This window comes from Mesoplodon mirus, assembly GCF_964341445.2.
Source record: "Mesoplodon mirus genome assembly, contig: HAP1_SCAFFOLD_530, whole genome shotgun sequence".
Classification (NCBI taxonomy): Eukaryota; Metazoa; Chordata; class Mammalia; order Artiodactyla; family Ziphiidae; genus Mesoplodon; species Mesoplodon mirus.
This window is the reverse complement of record NW_028295473.1, coordinates 382,786-400,525: the sequence shown is the minus strand read 5'-3', so window position 1 is coordinate 400,525 and position 17,740 is coordinate 382,786. Positions and strand designations below refer to the sequence as shown.

At 38.6% G+C, this 17,740-nt stretch overlaps 1 pseudogene across 1 annotated transcript in view; it reads left to right on the top strand.

The window, feature by feature from the left end:
• The first annotated feature begins 9,196 nt into the window (after positions 1 to 9,196).
• LOC309797448 (3-hydroxyisobutyrate dehydrogenase, mitochondrial-like) overlaps positions 9,197 to 17,740 on the top strand; it is a 67,983-nt pseudogene continuing 59,439 nt past the window's right edge. Inside the window, exons 1-3 of the transcript in view lie at positions 9,197 to 9,217; positions 12,966 to 13,129; positions 13,250 to 13,302. The product of the transcript in view is annotated as a 3-hydroxyisobutyrate dehydrogenase, mitochondrial-like (transcript). The remainder of the gene's footprint in view (positions 9,218 to 12,965; positions 13,130 to 13,249; positions 13,303 to 17,740) is intronic.

Below are 17,740 nucleotides of genomic sequence, written 5' to 3'. Positions count from 1 at the left end.
CTCATCTTTTCTTCATCGTCTGTCTATGTTTCCTTGGCCCTGTTTATATTAAGTGCTTTTGCCATTATATTTGATTGTATGTATTCCGGTGAGTTACCACAATGCTTTATGAGACATGCTAGGATATAAATGCATTTAAGTAATATATATATATATATATATATATACACACACACACATATATATGTAGTTTGCTTGAGTGCAGTGTTTTTTGTTTTCTGTACTGAATTCATTAGCATGGGTCGGTATAATATTTAGCATAGGTCGATATGTAATTTGTAAACTAATAAAGTCTTAAAAGTGAGGAAATAAGTCTTTCAAATTTAATTATTTATTTTAAAGAGCAGAATAGCATACATAAACAAGTGCCTAATGAAAACTTGTATTCTAATTTGGAACTCTCATGAACACCTAGTCTTTTGTTCTTCTAATGGTATGATCGTAGGCCATTTGATTATTTTTATTTTTATGGCTTTAACTTTAGAATAATGAAATATTCATAAATTTTAAAAAGTATTTTTCTTTATTTGATGGGGGTGGGATACTGGAGAAATGAAAGGTCAAACACCTATTGAGGAATCCATACTTGTCTATATAGTGTGTACTTTTATTTCAATAACTGATTTAAAATTCCTAAAAGGATGCTATAATAAGTTATTATGCCATTTTACAGACTGAATTAAGTGAATTTCAGGGAGGTATGAAACTTGCCTAAGGCTATCCAGCTGCCAAGTGGTAGAAGTGAGAATTAAATCCAGGTATACCTATCGCCAAAGTTTCTGCTCATCCCTTTACATCATCCACTTTGAATAGCCAATGCTTTTCTGCTTACAAATATGACTGAGGTTTCCAGACAGTCAACATTGCTTTTTAATCAGATAGAAAAATTACTGTTGCTTCTCTAAAGACATATTCCTTTTCCATTAAGTGACTTTAGTTGTTCAGATAATACTTCCAGACAGTAGTCATCATACAGTTGGAGACTAAGAACAGAACTCAGGGATGTGTCTAGCACTCAGTAAAGACCAACTGGGCTCACTGATGGTACTTACGGTCATTTCCTCTTGACTAACATAATCTTATTAATAAGACCCTAATAATTCACAGTACTGCCCTTGCCTGATTGTTTGTTCTTCTCCCTCTATCACTCTCTCTTTCCCCATATGATTATTATTTTTGACAATTTTTGGTGAATTAAATTCAGGGATTAGTATTCAGGAGCGCTAGTCACAAAAGCAGAGAGTCTTAGCTCACACCAAAGGAAGAAAATAGAGAAAAAGTATAAATTATATGAATACACACATATCACACATGTATCAACTATATGTTGCACTTCTCCAAAATCTATTTGGTATCTGCACATTTATTGTATATTAGCAGTAAGACAAGAAATGAGCGTAACGCTCTGTTTACAAGATACAGAAAATAGACCCAAATATGGAAATTACTAGCGATGAGAATGGGGAAGAAAGACTACAACAAGGAATGTAGATGATATTTTTGTTTCTTAGCTATGATGCCAAATATTGAACTTTCAACTTGAGACAAGGAGGCCATAAAAAGTTGTATTAGTTTCCTAGAGCTGCCATGACAAAGTCCCAGAGACTGAGGAGGTTAAACAACAGAAATTTACTCACTCACGGGTGTAGAGGCTAGAAATCTGAGATAAGGTGTCAACAGGATTGATTTCTTCTGAGGTATCTCTTCTTGGTTTGTAGATGCCATGTTTTCCTTTGGTCTTCACATGGTCTCTCTGTGCATGTCTGTGTCCTAATATTTTCTTTTTATAAGGACACCAGTCATATTGAATTAGAGCCCACCCATTTGACCTCATTTGACCTCAGTTACCTATTTAAGGGCCTTATCTCCAAATACAGTCAGATTACGAGGTATTGGGGGTTAAGACTTCCACATATTAACTTGAGCAGGACACAGTTCAGGTGATAATAGAAGATAAGAGTAATTTAAGCAAGTAAGTAACTATTGTTTACAGTGAGTTGCTTAAGGATATGTATTTACTCAAGAAAAACAAGAAGAAATTACATAACACTCTGTGTTATACAAAGATATTAAATTAATCATCATAACATCCTGTGAGATGGGCATTAAATTAGACTAAGCAAGAGTAAGCAACTTATCCAGAATTGTATAGTTGGTACTTTCCAGAATTTAAACCAGGTATTTTCCCAGTTCCATTCTACGTTACATATTCATTTCATTATTTGAAATGAATTTTGAGTCTTCATTTTGCTTAGTTCCTGAAGTTATATGGGGATAGAATGGAGTTGGATATTTTCAGTGACATTCACACATGGGGAAGGAAATTGAGTCCAGAAGCTTCAGCAATGTTTCCATGGAGAACGCTAACAACAGAACCAGAAACACCGTTATCCTTTTGGTTCAGTGATCTTTCCTATAGCACTACAAGAATCAATTTTAAGAAGCCCCATGTCTTCCAAACTTTCACCAATGGGCTCTGTAGGGTCCTCTAACAATATCTAAGAGACTAACTACTTTCACATTCCAAGCCACTTAAGACAAGGAGTTCTGATTGTTCTCTGTGAGGAAATCAAGTGACAATCATACATAGCTGGTAATTTAGGATAGTTTCTTCAGGGCCCAGGCAAAACCTAATACACAAGTGATAACCATTGTTAAGTGCATCTTTGACAAGGATTCATCAAGTATCAAAGAGGTCTATAAATTGGGAGAAATTGTGATCAAAGACAAACATAGACCACAGATATTTAAGTAATGCTCAATTATTTATGAGTTTAACTTTGGTTAACCTCATTTTCCTTCTTCTAGACAATTTCCAATTCATCTCCACAAAGAGACCAGAATACTTACCTTCCAAAACAAGATTTATTGTGTTCCTTTAATTCAAAGCATACAGTGACTTCTACATTCACTCCACCAAGTTTTGCTAGGAGACATTATATTTTGTCTTGAATTACATATGCCACCATACTTGACTTAGCTCATCCTACTGGAAGCACTTTGACGGCAGATTCTACAGTCTTGTCTTACATCCTCTACGGAATCAAGCCAAGGGAATCACACATAGTTACAGCTGGAAAAACGTTTGTTCTGGGTTGATACTTTTAGCCTTTACCACCAAGACTTTATCACCAAGATCTATCTTGACAGTCTCTAAACAGGAGACCTTCTTGCCTTCCGTTTTCATATTGACAAGGAAGGTAAAGGGAAGAACTGAGAAGTACCCAAAGTCAGCTAGCAGCCAGCACAGATAAATCATCTGTGGAGATATTGTTTCTTTCAAAAGATATAAACATAAGAGGAAGTCCTAGTGTTTGAAACAATTGTGCATAATAAAAAATTCCATGAAAACCTAGAAATCCAGATGCAGATCAGTAACATATTGGCTAAATAAGCTGTTATGTTCATGCAATGGACAAGTGTACAGACATTAAGAAGAACGAGATACTCTTTTCTATGAGATTCTCTTTTCACTGAACTCATCAGTGCTGCAAAAACAATGTTACATAATACTTTTTCTTTAACATTATATCAGGCATCCTCATCTTGTCCTGCATTTATTGCCAGTGTTACTAAAGTTTATCATTTACCTCTTTCTCTTGTAGACATATAATTTCTTCTTATTTTGGAAGCATTCATCAATCCCTATTTTACTCTTTCTTTTAAATTACAAATGAATATTGAATTTTATAAACTATCTTTTGCGGGATATTTCAAGTGATTGTATAGTATTGCTCTCCTTGGACCTTGTTATATGGTAAATTATATTTTGTTATTTTATATATGCTATTTATTATATATCATATTATGTTTACTAATTACATTTATTATATTATAATTACATTATAATTAAGGCAGCATTTTGTTTTAGATAGACAAAACAACCAGTGGAATAGGAAGCATCTTAAAATTAGATGCAAGAGCATAAGGGAATTGAGTTTAAAATAAAATTCACATTTTGGATCAGTAGGAAAAATTATTCAACAGAAGTGGGAAAATATGGCTATCATTACTAAATTCTAGATACAGCAAGTAGTTAAAAGTTAAAAAATAATGAAACTGTAAAAGTATCAGAAACCTGGGAGACATGAAATAAAGTATTCATGAGGAATACCTTTCTCAGATACAAAGAAAAAAGGATACATTTAATTATATAAGAAATAAAATTTGCCTCATGGCAAAATGCACTACAAAGGTCAGAAAACAAGCAAAAGAAATTGGGAAATATATTAAGAAATGGATATGCTTTCTTTACAACTTTTGAGGAAGCACATGTTTCTTTTTCCTTTAACCTGTTATGGGGGTATTAATCTATAATGTAAGTGCATGGTTCCTTTCCTTTAACCTGTAATGTGAGACTTAATCTATATGGTAAGTGCATGGTTCCTTTCCTTTCATCTGTAATGTGAGTGTCAACATGGGGCACTGTTTCCAAGCACAGACTTTGGATGTTCCTGTACTGGTCCCATCACTGACCATCCACAAAAACTTACAAATGTTGCTTCACTTTCCTGGGGCTTAGAGTCTTAGCTAAGAAATGGAAGCAAAATAGAACTTTCCCGCAGGGATGATAGAAGGTTTAAAGGAGTAAATATGTAAGTGACTTAGCACAGTGCCTAGTACAAGAGAGATCAATATAAGTACTTATCATTTTTTAAAGAGACAGATGAAAGAAATAAAATGTGGTGTTTTCAATCTATTGATATATATCCTTGACATTAAACTACCTTTTCATTCATTGGATGACCTAACTTGCTCATGCTTCTTCTTACTCTAGTGAACTTGGGTAGCTAATATCATAGTTTAAAATTTTTGCTTTTATATTTACAAGTAAATTTGACCCGTAAATTTCTTTTTCCTTACAGTCCTAATCTATTTTCAGTATTAGGATTATATAGACTTCATAAGATGAATAAAGGAGAATTCTTCCTTCGCTATCTCTAGAAGTTTTTCTTTGTTCATATTGATGTTATCTGTTTAATAGAAGTTCCATAGAATTCACCTCCCAAATGATCTGGCTGGGTCTGGTATTTTCTTGGTGAAAGATTGTAAACTATTGACATAATTCCTTTACTGGTGAAAGAGCTCCAGCTATAAATTTCCTCTTGTGTCAGTTTTGGTAAACTTTAGGAGCTAGGAAATTGTCCACTTTACAGAAATGTTCAAATTTACGGGCATTTCATATATTCTCTGCTCTAACATTGTCCTGATTCTTTCTGTATATTATTTACTTATGTTTTTGTTTTGCTTAATCAAAGTGTGTTTTTTAAATCTTTTCAAAGAATATTCTTTTGACATACTAAATCACCTCAATTTTATACTTTTTTCTGTTTTATTAAGTTCTGCTCATATATTTATTATCTATTTTTCTATGTTCTCAGGGTTTATTGTTTTACTCTTCTGATGTCAATTAAAACACTTGGTTATTAATTTTAAGAAATCTTTTTAGTTATAAATAGTTGAACTTTTTGAAGATTCCAGATTAGTTGTAAGTATCTAAGGGTCAGCTCGTCCACACTGTTGCTAGCCTAAGGCTTAGTTCACCCTACCGCAATGTATATATTGACATTTTTTCCCCTCGACTTTCTGTGTTTTGCTACTTCTCACTTTTCTTTGGAGAGAAGCCCTTTGAAATAACCTTAACTTATTTTACAGCCAATAAGTCTTTAAAATAATGTGTATTTTTTAAAGATAAATCTACTTATATAATTAGGCAGAAAATCTGACCTGCCATATTTTTTAAAACAGCATAAAGTCACACTTCTCCATGATTAATCTGCTGTATTACACAACCTTCGAGTTTTTAGCTTTATCAATGACATGTACTTGAAAAATGTTTTAAAGATCCTACCCAGTCTTTTAAAACATCCTTGTTCCTTGTTTCAGTCCTAGTTTTATGTATATTTTCTGCCTGGCACCTGATTATTCCAACATCTGATGGATGGCCTTGGGAATATAATTCTGGTATTGATTGTTTTTTGCTGATTCTCTCCACTTCTAGCTGATTTCTTCATTATTGTGTAAATTTAGATCATGAGCTCATGTTTAGCTAAACTTTACCTGTGGGAATGCTATAGGCCTGTGTTGAAGGTCTACCTCTCCAGAAAGGGTTTAGTTTTGTGTTTGGAATACCACCGATTTGGGAGCATTTTAAGTTAATTTCTTAGCTTCTGTTTGCAAGACCGCACATAAATTTGCAACCCAAACACTGGGAACACAGATCTGGGGTTCAGAATTCTCAAGATTTCCTACCTGTTTCCTACCCAGAGCAGAGGCCAAGAGAATTTGGTCTTAGTCTCCCTTTGCCAGCAGATATTTTTTCTCCTGGCACACCCTTTCATTGAAGGTGAAGCTAGGGATAGATAGGTTTAGTTCTAACTTCCCATCTAGTAGGGATGGAGTCTTACCTCCTGCCTCTCACGTGGTTATGGCCATTTATAAACAAGTCTCTATGTCAGTTGTGTCATTAAACTATGGCCTGTATTACAAATCCAGACAGATGCCTATTTCTATGGCCTGTGAGCTATGAAGAATTTTCACATTTTAACTGGTAACATTTTAAATGGTTACCTAAGTACCTAAATAATATCCTCAATTTTGCTCTTTGGTCTACAAAGCCTAAAATATTTGCCACTTGGCTCCATAAAAACAGGATTTCCAGCTTCTGTTCTAAGCTATCAAGATCTTCAATCCACTCCTAATATAGCTATAACTCTCACACATGTACCACCCTTCTTTCATGGGTCCTGGAAATTTCTACTGCATACTTCAAAAATCAACCACGCACTTAAGAATAAGTTGTGTACATTTAACCTAGCATACCTAACCCTTTTCCTTCAGGAGAGTTTTTCAAGTAATCTTGCCCACCGTATTCTTTAGAGCTTCATTAATAATGGCAAAAAATTAAAACAACTTAACATTCAACAAGTGGGAATTGTTCATAACAATTATAGAAGCACATACAGTAGAAAACTATAAACTCTTATTGAAACAGTGAGACATAACTAGTTTTATTCTTAGAGAACTATGTTTATTTAGGTCCCTTTTGTTTAAATAAGTATATTTCTGTGTATGTATGTATATAGTCATGTATTTATATACACATACATTATTTGTATGATATAGTTATATAAACAAATGAAATACATACCTATACACATACCTTTGATTTACATTTGTATACATACACAGGAATATAATTATATATATTATATAGTTATATACATTGAACTGAAAACTGGTAGTATACATATATATCGTGTATAAATGTGTGTCATCTATGTGCATGTGTAGAAAAGCAGGTTGAGAGATATGGAAGCATGAGTTAGACAGGGTTCATGATTATAAAAGTAGTTATGTGTAGGTAGTGAGGTTAAGGCCCATTTGATTGAAAATATTGCATATTTTTACATCAATTGTTATGATGAACAGATTCCTATGTAAATAAAATTATAAATAGCTATACATACTTGTATGTGTAATGTATAATTAAAATATATATAGTTTTATAGATGTATTATATTTATATTACATAATATAATTGTCTTATACTAATTCATTACGTATTGTGTTATATAGAATATATTAACTATAGTGTATTATATCAGATAATAATAATTATATATTTATAATATATATAAATATATATATTTATAATTTATATATTATGATTGTTTTATAATCAATATTACAGGATATATCATATTAATATTATGAACATATTAACCATATAAATACATTTCATTACCCATATATTTTGTATATAATATACGCTAGGCAAAAATATATATTAATATAACACATAATTGTTATACATTAATATAAATATTAGTATATTAAATTTATATATCAATATAATATTTAATATTGGTATATTTGTGTTATATTTAATATATACATAGCTAATGCTCTTTAAAGCCATCTGCTACAAGTAGAATAAGACCAGGAGTATGGCCAAAGCAAATTCTAAAAATATTAGATTACTTATATTCATTTATATGTCATTTTCCTGGAATCTGCATCTGGCTATTAGAGAGGACACACAGCAAAGTCAACAAAAAGTGCCCAGGAGGACATAGGATCCTTTATTTATTGGAACCTCAAAGGAAACACAGTGCTATCCAGTCCCCCATCAAAGAGCCAAGAGCAAACCTTGAAGCACCCAGTAAAAGCCCATTCAAACAAAAAAGCTTTCCCACTTAAACTGGAAAAAGTTAAGTTCCCAAGAGACCCCCTACACCAACCACCGAAGCTCATTTGGCAGTAAAAACAAAAATGTTCACCGAACAACAAGAAACCCAAAACAATAGTTGTTTTAGCACAAACAAAAAAAAAGCAGCTAATTAGTGTCTCTCCTGTTTGAAAGAAGGGGGTGGGAAGTGGGCAGAAGACCTGATAGGAAAGATAAAAAGAAAAGGAAAAGGAAAATAAGTTTCCAGTTTGACACTCAAGCTGTCTTCTGTATCCATTTTGTCAAGACCACCAAGTCAATGTGGAGGCTTTTTCCTCTTTCCCTTTTCTTTTCATGAGACTGATCACAACCAGCACTGCAGAGTCCATCGAATTAAGGAATGCTGTTGCCTACATGTGTGAATGAGCTGTGAGTAAAGTACTGAAGTAGAGGACACCTAAAGTGAAACGTCTTCATGAATGTCCATGTGGCTGAGCAGGAAGTTAACCTTTCATAGATGTGCTAAAGAAGAAGAGTTGGCTTTTATTTTATTTACTTTTCCCCGCACTGTGTTGAATGACTATCATCTACAAGTTCAGGCTACTTTTTGCTGAGGATTAATGCACTGGGAGAGCTGAGAGAAAACTGAACAGTAGAGCTGTCTTTTTCTTGACCAGTTCACCTTACTTTCCCAAACTCTAAGTCTTTCCCTAATTCTTTCTCCTTTTTATTGTAGTAAAATGAACAGAACACAAAATTCACCATTTTGATCATTTTACAATTCACTGTACCATTCAGTGGAATTTAGTACTGTCCCAATGTTGTGCAACTATCACCGCTGTCCAGCTGAAAAACATTTTCATCACCCCAAGAGGAAACCTACACCCATTTTAAGGAGTCATTCCCTATTTCCCTCTGTTCCAAACCCCTGGCACCCACTAATGTATAATATTTGCCGTGTGTATGGATCTGCCACTGCTGGACATTTCGCATAAATGGAACCATACCATATGTAGCCTTTCGTGCATGATGAGAAGTTGTGCAGTGGTAGGAAAAACTAAAATGCGATGTACTGTATGATGTATGTTTTACTGAAGTGGCTTGGTCAGATTATAATGATTTATGATAAAATCACGTAAAGCAAGCATCACAATTCTCCAGGAATGTTCTGAAGAATGCTAATGTTAATTATGAATACGTGAATCCCAAATCTTTCATTTGTATTGACCTTATCTCATTAATTCTTCTCCCAACGCTGCTATAACTAGAGTTGAGTTCTAAAATGTACCTTCCTCTTTTCCCATAGAAATTGTCCCACAATTTCAAAAAGTTCTCAAAGGTGAAAAAGTGCACACGACGTTTATCACATTTGCAAATGCCAATGGAAATGCTAAGCTAACACTGTCCAAAATGCAATATTCTTCTGTGAGAGCACCCAACTTTAAACAAATACACATATTCTAAATACAGCTTAGATCTGTGACATGTTTTGGCCACTGAAGTATGAGCAGACATGATGGCCTTAAATGAGCAGAAGAGGCCTTAAATGGGCTTGTGCGGTTGGGCTCACCTCTTATGTTTCAGTGGACTTTTAGAGAAGACAGAGCCTGGGAGCTGCGGCCTCACAGTTGGGCTGCAGACGAAGAGGTGTGTGACAGACCTCAAACTGACCCAAAACACGGAGCAAAACTAGCCATCTAGAGGTCTAAAAGAGAGCCACTGCAGCTAGCCCATAGGTCCAAGAGAAATAAATTCTTGTTTATGTAACGGACTTTGGTGTGATTTGTTCCAAAGCATTATCACAGCAAGAGCTGACTAACACAACATCCTCCAAATCATTGTTATGTAAATGGATGCCACCATGCCTACATTTAAGGCAACTGTGTACTCAAATTGTGAGAATTCTTGAACTCTTGGTGCCTCTCCAACACAATGTACATGGCTAAATTTCCACAAATAAGTTCACTAATATACCACAAAGATCTCTCTAAACTTTTATTAAATGTAATGCAAAGTTCTTTCTTTTCATTTTCTGCTTCTACATAGTTAAAATGCTGTTTATCAATGTACAACGGTTCTTGCCGTTTGGCTTCTGTCGTTAGAGTCTTTTGAACTCTTTGGCTTTTCAGCTCCATTTGAATCAGCAAATGCCCCAAGGAGAAAAGCTGCACCAAGTGTCAAGCTTGCGTCTGTGTTTCCCTTCTCTCCACAACTTGGCCCACATGTCTTGGTGTCTCTCTAACATTCAGACGCCAGCGAACAGAAGTTTTCCTACTCTATCCAGCTTTTCTAAAATTTCTTTAGACTTCGCCTGATCTTATGTTATTAATCAACTATCATCTCAATTACCCCTAGGAAGAAAATTTACAATTTTTAGAGAAAACGGAACCCTGGTACACTGTTGGTAGGAATGTAAACTGGTGCAGCCACTGTGGACAACAGTATGGAGGGTTCTCAAAAACTAAAAATAGAACTACCATATGACCTTGCAACTCCACTCCTGGGTATAAATCCAAAAAGAACAAAAACACGTGTTTTCAAAGACATGTATTGGAAAAGATACGTGCACCCCAATGTTCGGAGCATCAGTATTTACAATTACCAAGATATGGAAGCAACCTAAGTGTCATCAACTGATGAATGGATAAAGAAGATGCGGTACATATAACCAATTGCATACTATTCAGCCTTAAAAAAGAAAGAAAGTTTGCCATTTGCGGCAACATAGATGGACTTGGAGGACATTGTGGTAAGTGAAGTAAGTCAAACAAAAACAAACACTGTAGGATATCACCTATATATGGAATCTAAAAAATACAGCAATCTACCGAATATAACAAAAAGAAGGGGAGACACAGATATAGAGAACAAACTAATGGTTGCCAGTGCGGAGGGGGAGGAGGGGGCAATACGGGGTGGGGAAGTGAGAGATGTAAACTACTGGGTGTACGATAGGCTCAAAGATGTATTGTACAACACAGGGAATATAGCCAATATCTTGTAATAACAGTAAATGTAAAGTGACCTTTAGAAAGTATATAAAAATTTTTTAAAACAGAAATCATACTGAAAATTGGAAACAATTTAAATGTCCATCAACAGGAAAATGCACATATAAATTATTGTACTTCCCTACATGGGAATCCTACATAGTGAGGAAAGTACATGAACTAGACAGATCTTTACGTGTCAGCATGGATGAACCTAGCAAAGATAACACTAAAAAAAGCAAGTAAGAAGAGAAAACATAGCAGAATACTATATGAGGTTGAAGAATACTTAAAAATGTAGCCTAAATAGAAAGACATCCATGCAGTGATGGAGACCAAGTTCAGAAGAGTGGTTACCCAGGGTCAGCTGGGGAGTGGCTGTGTTTGGGAAAGTGGTCACAGCAGGCTCTTCAACAGGAATGGTAATGTTTCAGTTCACACGCTGGCTGGAGGACGGAGGAGTGTCTGCGATATTATAATGTGAGCATGCTGCATGTGAAAGCCATTGCTGACCACATCTAGGGGATCTGATACGCGGGAGCTGGTAGTGGGTGGAGGCATCCAGAAGGTGGTGGTAGAAGAGGAACGTTGTATGCATAACGCCTAAGGCCTGACCAGAGAACGACCACTGTTCTAGAAACTGGACACAAATCCAACTTCTACGACCAATGTTAAAAGACAAACTGAGGCATATTTAAAATAAGACTTTACGTGAGCAAAAATAGATTCAATTCAGGCACCACCAAAGCGGAAATGGTGAGGAGCACTCAAGCCACAGGAGCTGCAGAGATGTTTATTTTAAAAGGGCAGAAGCAAAGCAAGGAAATGACTGACCTGTTATAACTTTAAAGCCTAGTTGGTGGTTTGTGACTCGTTGTCCTCAGCAGTGTTCGCCACCCTGAGGCGTTGACAGGCTTAGATTTTTGTTGGTTTTCGTAGGCGGCCGCATCACTAGAGCCACCGCAGGCTAACGGCCTCCTTGCAGGGTTAATTTACTAACACCAGTTGTCTGAGTCCTTACTCTTACTCAGTCACTTCACTTCCTACGCCTCAGTTTCTCTTCTGGAAAGTGGATATTCAGTAGTAAATTCTCTGTGGAGTTGTCAGTGCCAAACAAAGTGATTATTAGTAACCACGATCATGTCCTGAATGCATGGAACACGTCACCATTTGCCAACTACCGTGTCAAGTTAGCAGAAACTACAGAAATTAAGAGCTCTCCGCATAAATTCACACACCCGTGCACCAGGTAAGGGACCACAGGCAGATGTTCACTCAGCCTTTCGTGTGTCCCTCACGGAGTGCACGCTCTCTCCCGGGTGGGGGGAGCACAGACACTTACGGGAGTTTACTTTTAAAATGCGTTGATACAACCAGGTCTCAGTTTTGTTTGGATGAGTCAGCAAACGCTTTTTGGAAACCCCAAAGTCTCCACACCTCGTACGTTTCGCGGTGCCTTAGTCTCAGAGCTCAAGCCCCTACTCTTCAGGCCGCGTCACCATGGGAGACAGGGCTGCGTGCGGACGCACGGCGAGCGTGCTGACGTCCTCGAGCCCCGCCCCAACGGTCCCGCCCGCTGACGTAAACCCCAGCCCCGCGGCGTGGAGGGCCTAGATGCCTGCGCTAACACCAGGCCACGCGGGGTCTCAGGAGCGCGGCATGCGGGGGTTGGCGTAGCTGGGGCCCGTGGCCCTGTGTCTTCTGGCTGCGACGCCGGTCCTGCGCACGCTGCGGGGCCCAGCCGCCGGGCGGTGGGCGCCCGAGGGGCCGGGGCCCCCAGGCGGGTGTGGCCATCGTGTCCGCAGCCAGCGTCCCCGAGGCCGTGCTCGGGCCATGATCACTCGGTGAAGCTGCGCCGGGGCAGCGCGGCCGACTTCTTTCCGCGCTCTGAGGACCTGTGCGCGCTGCAGGACTTGGTGCCTCTGCCCTCCGTGCGCGCTTCCCTGCGGGATGCCCCGCTGGACTTAAGGCCGACCGCCTCCGCGGGGTGCACTGGGCGCCGCTCCTGAGCACCCGCTGCCCCTGATCTGTATCCAGAGCTTCTTCCAGCCACGGCTTGTTGAGACAGGTTTGTACTTCCCGCTTCCAGGGCCCCTCGTGTTGGCACTGAGAAGCGGGGTTTTCGATGGTGCAAGGTGGAGGGTGGGCACTAGAACCAGTGCCCAGTGCCCGGGTGTGCGTGCACTAGACCGGGCATGCGGCCTAGGACTCCTGCCAGCTCGGTGACCCCGGCCGAGTGCCTTAAGGCTTCTAGGTCTCAGTGTTCTCATCTGTAGCGTGGGCTTAACAGGTCCCAGTCTCTGTGGTGGTTACAAGGATGCACTGTGTTAATGCTTCTAGACTCTACAAAGTAGAACACTTAGCACAGTTTGGAGCATCGTTAATTGTTGCACAGATGTTACCTGGTCTGTTGAATGACTTTGCCTGGTACACACCAAAGCGATTAGGGAATGGATATATCCCAGCTTCATTTCCTTTCCATTAAAACAGGGTTCAGGACAAAAATTTTTTTTTCAATAGTCGTATCATATAGTGCAAAGATCACCGGTGTGAAGGCAGCTTAGGGTTTGAAGTCCAGGGCTTATGCTGTCTGTGGCCTGGGCAGGTTTCTTTTGGACTACAATCCCCACACTTGTAAAATGACATTAATAACCACTCTTTCTGTGGGTTCTTAGAATTAATTAAGCAGGTTATGTGTGTAAAGTAGCCTGGCACTCGAATGAGTTGTCAGAACCAAGAGCTGCTGGAGACGATGCTTCTGCCCTAGGTAATCTCCCCTTCTACTGGGCGGCAGGTAAACACAAGCACAGTAGTCAGTGCTCTGGAAGAAGTGAGTTCTGGTGCTACAGAGCACAGAATCTTTTTTTAAAATTTAATTATTATTTTATATTGGAGGTTAGTTGATGTACAATATTGTGTTAGTTTCAGGTGTACAGCAAAGTGGTTTAGTTATTCATATATCCATTCTTTCTCAGATTCTTTTCCCATACAGTTTGTTCCAGGCTATGGAGTAGAGTTCCCTGTGCTATGCAGTAGGTCCTTGTTGATTATCTGTTTTATATAGAGTCGTGTGTATATGTTAATCCCAAACTCCTAATGTATCCCCCCCCACCTTTCCCCTTTGCAGAGCACAGAATCTTGGAAGGGAAAGTTCAGGGTAGGCTTCTTGGAGGAGGTGCCATCCTTTCTAAGGATATGTAGAAGCTCCTGGGGTGGCAGGAGAGAGCAGTGTGTGTTGAAGTTTGAGAAATAAAAGAAAATATGGCAAAACTAATGTACAGGACTGCAACTCAGGGTTTGGGAAAGAAATGAGAGTTGATATTGGAAACTTAGTGGGGCCCAAGAGAAGGGGGTCTTGTTTGTCCTGTCAGAAGTTTGGGTGTTTATCCTGAAGGCTGTGGGAAACACCAAAGAAGAGTGAGATGGACTTGTGGTTTAGAGGCTCACTCGGACCTCCATGTGGAAGGCAGTTGATTTGGTGCGGGCTGAGTTGTAATCTGAGGGTCCCACTTAAGTTATAAAAGGTGGGACTGGATTTTGCAGATCTGAGAGAGAATGGGTGAGGCCTGGTGACCAGTTAGAAAAGGGAGGGCAGCAAGCGTGGGTGACAGTTTACAGCTGCATCTTTTTGAGAGATACAGAGCACAGTAGAAAGGGATTGGGGGTGGCGAGAGGATCTTACTTCATCTTCAGTGCTTTAGAGGGGCCTGGTAGACGGGTCTGGACCCAAGGTACAGATCTGGGCTTTTTGGGAGGACAGGTGTTTGAAGGCATGGTAGAGACTTAGGTTACCCACAAGAAGATCCAAAGAATCATAGGTCTGAGAGATTTTTAAGTGGGTATATTTGAAGATGTTTATAAGCTGTGAGAAAGTAACCAGCAGAGTAAGGGTATGAAGATGTAGGAGAGGAAATGATTGTTCATTTGTTTTCAAAAAGCTGAATACTCATCGTGTGCCTGGACCTCTTCCAGGATCTGGGGTTCTCACCTCGTGTTACCTCTTCTGCAAGGACAGTTCAACTCATCCCCTGGTGAAGAGAAGTCAGATTATTCTTTGCATCCCATTCAGGTATAAGAACTGTTCTGTACCTCTGAAGGGACTTTACTTAACCAGAGTAATAAGTTAGAAATCAAAAGAAATTAGAGCTGGAAGGGACCTTAAAGGCCACTGTACTTAATTTTGCCTAATATTTTACATTGAATGTAAGAAAAATTTATTGTAGAGCCCATTCTCTTCAGAGTTCCTTCACTGAACTTTCTTTATGTCTTGCATCCAGTGGGTCTGTCTTGTAAATTTTGGCCTCCTCCTAAATTTGCTTCTTCATCCATATTACATTTGGCCCAGACTATGGCAGAAACTCCTGGGTGGTTCACGGCCCCTGGATTCAGTTCCTCTAAGTTCATCCGCCTGCTCGGGTTAAGTGATCTTCTAACATAAAAAGATGTGCTTAAAATAATGCTGCTAATGGCTTGCCCACACAGTTACTGCATACTAGCCGCCCAGCGTGTGCTCTGCACGGAGGCGTGTAATCTGAACTGTGTTCGGCCAAGCCTCATAGGGCTCTTTGCCCTGAGGAAGGGGAGCTTTTTGTGATCACTCCCTTTATCTAGTCGGTCCTTCAGCAGCGGGGAGCCTTTTTCTAATCAGCGGAGGCACCCTTACTCAGCCAGTGGTAGCCCCAGGTCTCACCACCTGTGGGATACAAGCCATGCTTTCTCCCAGGCTTGCTTGGGCCAACATCTCTTTCATTTCTGTCTCTTCTCACACTTGGACCCCTGGTCTTTAGTCATCCCCACCTGCAGTATTTACAGTGCCCAGCAGGAGTCAGGCTTGAGTGTCTTTTCACAGATGTTCCCTCTGCAGTTAATGCACCTCCTACTCCAACTCTGCATAGCCTCATCTTTCTAGATTCTGCTTCAGGGTTATCATGAAGCCATCACTTGGATATAACATTCTGCCTCCAAAGGAACCTCTGTGCATAAAGGTTATGTTTCTTTATCTCATGTGATTGAAATTTTGAGTTTACACATGTCCCTCCTTAATGAAGGCTTTAAGGGCAGGAGTCGTTTCTAATCCTTAGCACAGAGCAGATGCTTTTTTTAAATGCTTTTTAATGATGATAAAATGTGTGTTTTAAATCACTTATTTTACAATAACTTTGCTTTAGCTTCTGGCAGAAATAAAGTTTACAGAAGTCGTGTTCCTGTGAAAAGAAATAAAGATGTGACCTTCCAATTGTGTAGAGCTCTTAAACACTGTGTAAGTGCATCGGGTGCGCTAAGGAACGTGGAGCTAAGTGGGCTAGTTGTGAGAGAGAGAGGCTTAACTATGTTAACAAAGGTAAGCCTTCATTGTGTCCTGCCAACATTTGATAGTTGCTTTTGGGGCAAATTAAACCAGTAAAATTTTAAACTCTTCCTCCATATTAAAGGGATTGAATAAATTGGCCACTTTGGTGCACCTGTGTCTTGTGAATTGTCCAATTGGAGATGGAGGTTTAGAAAGCGAGTTTCAGTCTTGTTTATGTCTCTTCCCATCAGACTGGTCTCGTGATTTCCTACACACCATGTTACTTCCTGTCTACCTTTCCTTGGTGTTGTTCATGCCTGGATTGTCTCCTGTACCTGCTCAAACCTTGGTCCATTCTCATTTGTACCATGAAATTTTGTCATGCTGGATACTGTCAGAACTAATTTTACTTAACTTTGTGTTAAGCCACAAACCACACATTTTGTATATTTTCTGTGTTTTGTGTTTGTCTATATTTTTATGGTTTCTCTTCAAGAAATATTATGGGAAGGGAAATAGCAAGATGTAAAGAGCAAAAAAGTCATCATTCTCTTTAAATTGTTAGAACATCTATCTGCAGTCATAATTACGATGCACTGTGTTATGTGTTAAAATAGTAAATACATGTAACGTCCCGTAGGAGCAGCAAACTCAGTGGTGTTGGTGAGGGTGTGTCATGGAAGTAATCACAAAGCAGGTGACTGTTGGTTGGGGTCCTGAAACATTAGTGTGCCTTCCCTGTGTCCAGTAGTGGTCTGGAGGGGTCAGGAAGCCTGCTTTTCAATTTGAGGGAACAGAGAGTTTGAGGTCCTCTCTCTTCTATTGCTCTAGTATACTGCATAGCAGCTAATAAAATACTGGGTTTATAGTTGACGTTTAAATCACTGATTGATCATTAAGATTGGGATGTATCTTTGGAAATGAAAATAGGAAGAATCTTATGCTTTTTCTTTTTTTCTTTTTTTCCCTATATCTGAAAAGGTATGTAGTACTTTGCTGAGTGGTTGGGAATAAAGTTTGCAGTATTCAGTGTATTCAGTTTTAGTATCTAAATAGAATTAAACTGTTGCTGTAAACTGGAATAGCACTTTGTTACTGACAAGTTTTAGAATGCATCTGTTCGTCAATTACCTGTTTGGGCAGATTGTAGTTAATGATTTTGAGAATGTGGCTATAAACCTCCAATTGACTCAAGAAAAGCAAATAAGTCAAGATTGACAAATGTATAGGCTCTTCATCTTATTGTGTGTGTGGATTTTTTTTTTCCTTTTAGTTATTTGTCAAGGTATA